General features: G+C 39.1%; 1 pseudogene; it reads right to left on the bottom strand.

Moving 5' to 3' along the window:
* Positions 1-4263: 4263 nt before the first annotated feature.
* LOC679558 (hypothetical protein) lies at positions 4264-5398 on the bottom strand (annotated as a pseudogene).
* Between the last annotated feature and the right edge of the window lie 1170 nt (positions 5399-6568).

The following is a 6568-nucleotide window of genomic DNA, read 5'->3' as shown; positions in this document are numbered from 1 at the left end:
CTTTCTGTCTTTGGGCCAAGATTAAGCCCAGACTCTTGTTTTTCTTTCTTCGGTCATCTACCTCAATTCCTTTATGTGAATAATGATCCTGGTGGCATGATTTTCTGTCTTTGGCCCAGGTTAACATTAAATCATGGATAAGTCAAGTCTACAAATCTTTCATTGTTTGATTTGGGCTCTTAAAAGTCAGGTGTGCAATGAGAGGAGAAGCCCTTGGTCCTGCCAAGGCTTGATCCCTTAGTGTAGGGGAATGTCAGGGCAGGGAGGCAGGAAGGGGTGGGTAGATGGATGGATGGGGGAGCATCCTCATAGAAGAAGATAGGGGATTTATAGATAGGAAACTGGAAAGGGGATAACATTTAAAATGTAAATAAATAAAAAAATCCAATTAAAAAATAAAGTCAGGTGTGATTCAGGGGTTTACTTCTTTCTGTGTTCAGCCCTGGTTCCCTTAAGGGCAGAGAGGAGCTTATCCACCATTTTCCTTCTTTGTCCCAGGCTGCTTTTGGGTTTATGATGAACCCAGGCTCTATCTGTTATCCTTCAGTTCAGACTCATTTAATATGAACCATAAACCCATACTCCATTTTCACCAATCATGAGCCTTTAGAATAAGGGGTCAGCCAACACTCCACATTTTCTTGTCTTGAACCCAGACTCCTTTTGACTTAGGTATATTCCCAGGATCTATTGTTGACAGTGCTCATCCCAGGCTCTGTTAGTGTTGGGTTGGACCCAGGCACCACAACTCTGTGCTCTTGGCTCAGATTTCTTTTGACTCAGCGGAGTGCCTAGCCTCTATTCATCAGTCTTCATTCCTCTTTCCTAATGGTTCCAGCATAAGCAAAAGCTCAATTTTTTCTTCAGCTCAGGTTGTTTCAGGGTCAGCGGTGTGCCCTGCCTCCACTCTGTTCCTCTCCACACAGGTAAGTTATCATCTTGAAGTGTGGAGGACGTAATCTTCTGCCATGTTCTGAAGCAAACAACTCTTAAGGGTAAGCTACATGTCCACCACTATATGACCAACAGAAAACAAACTCAATGGCATCTTTCTAGGTCCCTGCCTCAAAATGTTGTCAGGGATTGTTTTTTCAATTTTATTTTAGTTTTACCTATATTATTTACATTTTTCTAGATACTGTACAGGTTCTTTGTGTATATTGTGTATATTTAACTCAGGATACCTGAGTGTGCAAATGAGCACATCTTTCAATCTGTGTGTGTGTGTTTCCTGTGCCTTTTCTTAGACTCTTTTGCAACTCTTTGTTTCATTTTATTCCAATATATTTGGCTTTGTTTTATCTTTTTTTAAAATTACTCAAATGAGAAAAAATAATTTCTATATATAAGCCATAAATTACTGTAAGTTTAGGAAGGAAGGAAGGAAGAAAGGAAGGAAGGAAGGAAGGAAGGAAGGAAGGAAGAAAGAAGGAAAGAGCAGTCTTTCTGAAGCGCTGTTTTCCATAGAATTTAGTTCCAATTAGCTACAGTCCTGCTCATGCCATTCTGGGACAGGTTAGTTTCTGTTCAGGGTGAGCTATGAATGGTTGAGATTGGACTTTCCTGTTACTGTTTTGTTTTCTTTCTTTCTTCCTTCCTTCCTTTCTTTCTTTTTGTTTTTTTTAAATTTATTTGCATTTCTTTTCTCTAATTGGATTTTTAAATTTACATTTCAAATGTTATCCCCTTTCCCAGTTTCCCTTCCATAAACCTATCTCATCAGCCCTTCCCCTTCTTCCATGAGGGTTTTCCCCACCCATCCACCCTGTCCTGGCATTTCCCTACACTAGACATCCAGCCTTTGCAGGAGCAAGGGCTTTTCCTCCCATTGGTGCCCAACAAGACCATCCTCTGCTATGTATGGGGCTGGAGCCATGGGTCTGCCCATAGGTACTTAAGCTTCTTATCTTCTCTACTGATCAAGAGTTTTGTTTTTGTTTTTGTTTCTGTTTTTTTTCTGTCACTCACACCACCACACATCCATTTTTAACTGCTGATCTGCTCACTAAGGATTCTAAGCACTGTTGCCTGTGTGTGATCAACCATTTCGAACTTTTATTTGCTACAACAATTTCATCTTTAACATTAAATACTATTGTGGTTAATTTTGAGTGTCAACTTGATTTTTGATTTTGAAACACCTAGAGAATAGGCAAGACACACCTCTTTGTGTGTTTGAAAGACTATTTCCGGAGAGGGAAAATCTACCCTAAATGTGAGCAGTACTCTCACTTATGTTGTGATCACTGGCTACAGAAATATACAAATGGAGAAGCTGCCTGGGCATCAGCATTCATTTCTCCTTATCTATGTTCTGAGAGCAACATGGGTGCCTCAAGATCCCAGTGCCAAGCTGTTCCTGCCAAGAAAGGCTGATTCCCCTCAACTGTGGATCACATAAACCCTTCTGTCCTGAAGTTATTTTTGTTACATCTATTCTCTTAGCTTTGAGAAAAGTAAGTAATACAAAAGCCTTTCTGGGTTGCTGAGCTTCTGACAGATTTATCACCTTCAATCCTGTGCTACTCCGAGCCTTTTGAATAGTTTTCGTTAGAGTCACCTGGTACACTGCAGAAGATCTCTGTGTCCTATTTTTATCTCATTCAAACTGTGCAGTACTCCCATTAACAGAATTAAAATAATATCCAAAAGTTAAAGGCAAAATTCTGTGCCACATGCATACTTCCTAAGTTCCAAGGAGAGAAAAATTAGCCAGTGATTTAAAAAAAAAAAAAAAACCACATATTCAAAATGTCTCGTAATTAAGCTCAGAGAGCAATGCTGTAAGATTTCTTAATAGTATTGTAATTAATAGCCCCTGGTGATGTCTCAATTTATTCAATTTATACTTAGCAAGCTCTGGAAATATACAATAAAAGAGAAATTTTTAAAAAGGAGGAATAATTATTAAAGCAATTTTCCCCTGAAGTCTGGCTTTAAGTAATATTCAGCTACTGTATTTTTTGAGGGCATTTCAAGGTGGTAAATTTTATTATTAACAAATGTTTGAGTTGAGGCTTCTTGCATATAGAACAGGAAAGCTTGTTATATGTATCTAATCCCTTCCTTTTAGTTTGAAAAGTTAGTTTCAAAATAAAAGATGTTGATGCCCTTCTGCTACCTTGACACAAGGGAGCTGCCTTCAGAAAACTCCTGAGGCACTGAAGGCAGGAACAGAAGTCATACCTGATCTTAGACTCCAGCATCCTTAAGCTTGAGTGGATTTCCTCAAGGAAGAATTCTTCAATGTCACTGGGTCGTCTCAGGTGCCCCATTCGCTGGAAGTCATAGGAGGTATTCTGCTTCAAGGGGAAAAATGATCAAAATATGCTATTTGACAAAAATATTTAAATGCTTCCTCATCAAATATCTGGGACCTTTTGTACATTTTTATCATGGCTATAGTGTCTAATATAATTTAACACTTTATTTCTTTCAATTTTTATACAATTTTTACCTTGTGTTTTTTGATAACATCAAAATATTGTCAATATTTTGATAATAGTCACTGAATAGGTCTACTGAATATCCCCTACTCAATATAATATTATTTAGTTTTAAAATAACATATTGAGTTTAATTTGTGGGATCTATACACTCATGGTGTGGAACATTTACTGGATCATGATTTATCTACAAAAGGGCTATGGCCTTAAACAAAACTGACTCTCATTCCCATAGAAATCATCAAATATCCATAGATTTTTTTTCAGTATGAAGTAGGAGCTCACAAACTCTTTGGCCTTTCATGTTAAAATGTTGACTTCCTTGATCATGGGTGGGTCCTGTGTGTATACCACAGGTAGCACATGAGCCACGAATATCATGGTTCTGTCAGGGTCAAAAAAATATTTTGCTTCCACCATTCCAAATCTCTGTCTTTTTTTGAAGAATTAGAAAACAATTTATCATTCATAAAACATACGTTTTAAAACAAACATTAAAACAGCACTCAGTGTAAAGAGCAAATAGTCTTACCATTGTCTGAAAACAAAAACAAGTACTTATAACGTTCCAATAACAAAACATAAAACAGAACATCCAAAAGCAAAAACAAACAAAAAAAAAACCCAAAACAAAATTATGCTAAGCATCATTCTCTCACTGCACATTAGGAGCACCAACCTGCAACAGGTGCCTGGTCTTGGACACTTAATGGCTGGAAAGTCGCCTTAGTTCTTTCAAGGGAGTTGTCAGGAAGTTAAAGGGAAGCAGACCCAGAAGCAGGCTGGTGGCTCACTGGCTCCCTAACACGAGGGCCATTCACACTGAGGAAACAAAATATGTAGAAGCAAATCCGTCCATGGGAGTCTGTGGTTTCTGGGGATGGGGTTCAGCTGGTAGCTCCTGACTCAGCAGGTCATTCAGCAGGAGGCTCTCTTCCCGGGCTGAGGCCAGTTCCGTTTCATGCTGCGGTTTCTCAGACCTCATCTGGAGGACCTCAAAGTGATGCTGCATCTTCTGTGCTAACTCCTTCTGCCTGATGGCCATCTCCTTCTGTGTCAGCTCGTACTGCCACAGTCCCTCCATTCTTTCCCTGTGCTTTGGTGCTGGGTCTGTGGGTCACTGACCTCCTCCTGTTGCTTCTTATAATTTGACTTCAATCCTCCCAAGTTCTGCTGTAGTAGGGCACAATCCCCCTGCACTTTCCTGTCCTCCTCCCTAAGAATTTCCACGTTCTTCTTCACCTAATTGAGCCCAGTCAGGAAGCAGCTGGGCAGGTTACTCTCCTGGAGGACCTCAAAGTGATACCGCAGGTTTTCTTCAGAGTCTTTCTCCTGGGTCCCCAGCTCCCTCTGCTCCCTCTTCCATTTTTTTTTCCAATTTTTTCCAGATCCTGCTGCAGCTGCTGGGTTCTGTGGTCACTGGTGTCTTGTTGATACTTAGAGGACAATTTCATGTCCCTTAAGTGCTGCTGCACTGGCATGCATTGCCCCTGCATTTTCTCATTCTCCTGCCTCAGCACGTCCACTTTGTTCTTCAGTTGAGACTGCCCCATTAAGACCTGGCTCTGACTTTTATCATCTCTCTCTTTCCTTTTAATTGTTGTCTCAGAATCCTAGGGGTACGATGGTGCATAGTAGTCCTTTTTGAGCTCTCTGCTAACACTCTCTGTGGTCAAGGTGGTTGTGTGTTTCTGTGCTAACCAGCATTCATAGCACATAGACGTTCAAGATGCTCCGAGAACTGCACTAATCTATAGGTTTAAGTAAATGGTTTAGAGCAGAGTTTGATATCGTATTTGTTTAGCAGAATAATAACTGTAAGTTCGTTCACCTTTCGGGCCTATAGTCTTACCAACCATGGGGTATTAGCCCATTTGCAGTACAGAAATGTATTTGCCCATGAAGTGAGCTTTACATTCAATGAAAAAGTGGTTGGTTAGTACAACATTCATGGTACCAGTCACTGTTGCAGTTCACATTGTTCACAGTGGGGCAACACTGCTGATGACCCTTCCTGCCACACACATACACATTTGCCCCAACATCTTGCACAGACCTTCAGTAATATGAAAGAGAGGCAGCAGGGAGGAAATTTCCAGGCCAATACTGACTAGGCTTCTCCATGTCTTCTGAACAATGTGTGCTGTATCCTCATCAAAAGGATCTTACTATCAAGTTCTGTTGGATATCCAAGAGTAACTGGTGTGTATTGTTTGATGGTCAGCAGGACACCTCTGTCCAGCAACTCACACTACTACTACTGCTACTACTACTACTACTACTACTACTACTACTACTACTACTACTACTAAACACACACAAATACATGTACTCATAAACACAAACATATAGACACATACATACAAGCATATATACATACATGCACACATACTCACAATCATGTACACACATACATACACAAACACATATACATACCCATATAGACACATACATATATGTATATACATGAAAAGTTATATAGACATGCCACATACATACTTACATATGAACACCTGTATATACACATCTATACATATACACATAAATGCACACAGATATAAGTACATACACACACAATTTTGACGTATAAAATAGTGCCATTTATATATACCTGATTATATTATATAAACATCAAACTCTTTTTTAGAATAATTTTTAAATCACAAAATAATTAAACACTTAAATCGTTTGCCATTGAAACACCAGTGAATGGATATTCAGTATTCATTCAACAGTGAACACTTACCTTCTAGAAGGAACACAATCCCTTTTTCCAGTATTTTCATGTTTAAGACAATAAACGATCTTAGATAATTCCTCATTTTTAATCTTAGTCATAACTTTCTATTGACAGAAAAGGAATTGCAAAAGAATTCCAGGGAGAGACACATTAACACTGGTACCTGGCTTCAGAGGAGACAAATACATTAAAGCTACTGTGATGGATTGCTTAAGGATTGTTAATGATCAAAATAAATGCTTGCTGCCCTGAGAAGACTGATGTGTTAGTCTCTGAACACAGCGATAACTAAACGTTGATTGTTGCTGTGAAGAAATAAATACAATCATAGCAGCTGGAGGTGTTATTCTTAATCATATAACGTGATGTCTCTGTTTTACTT

The sequence above is a fragment of the Rattus norvegicus genome, chromosome 1, assembly GCF_036323735.1.
Source record: "Rattus norvegicus strain BN/NHsdMcwi chromosome 1, GRCr8, whole genome shotgun sequence".
Lineage (NCBI taxonomy): Eukaryota > Metazoa > Chordata > Mammalia > Rodentia > Muridae > Rattus > Rattus norvegicus.
This window is presented reverse-complemented; position numbering and strand designations above follow the sequence as displayed.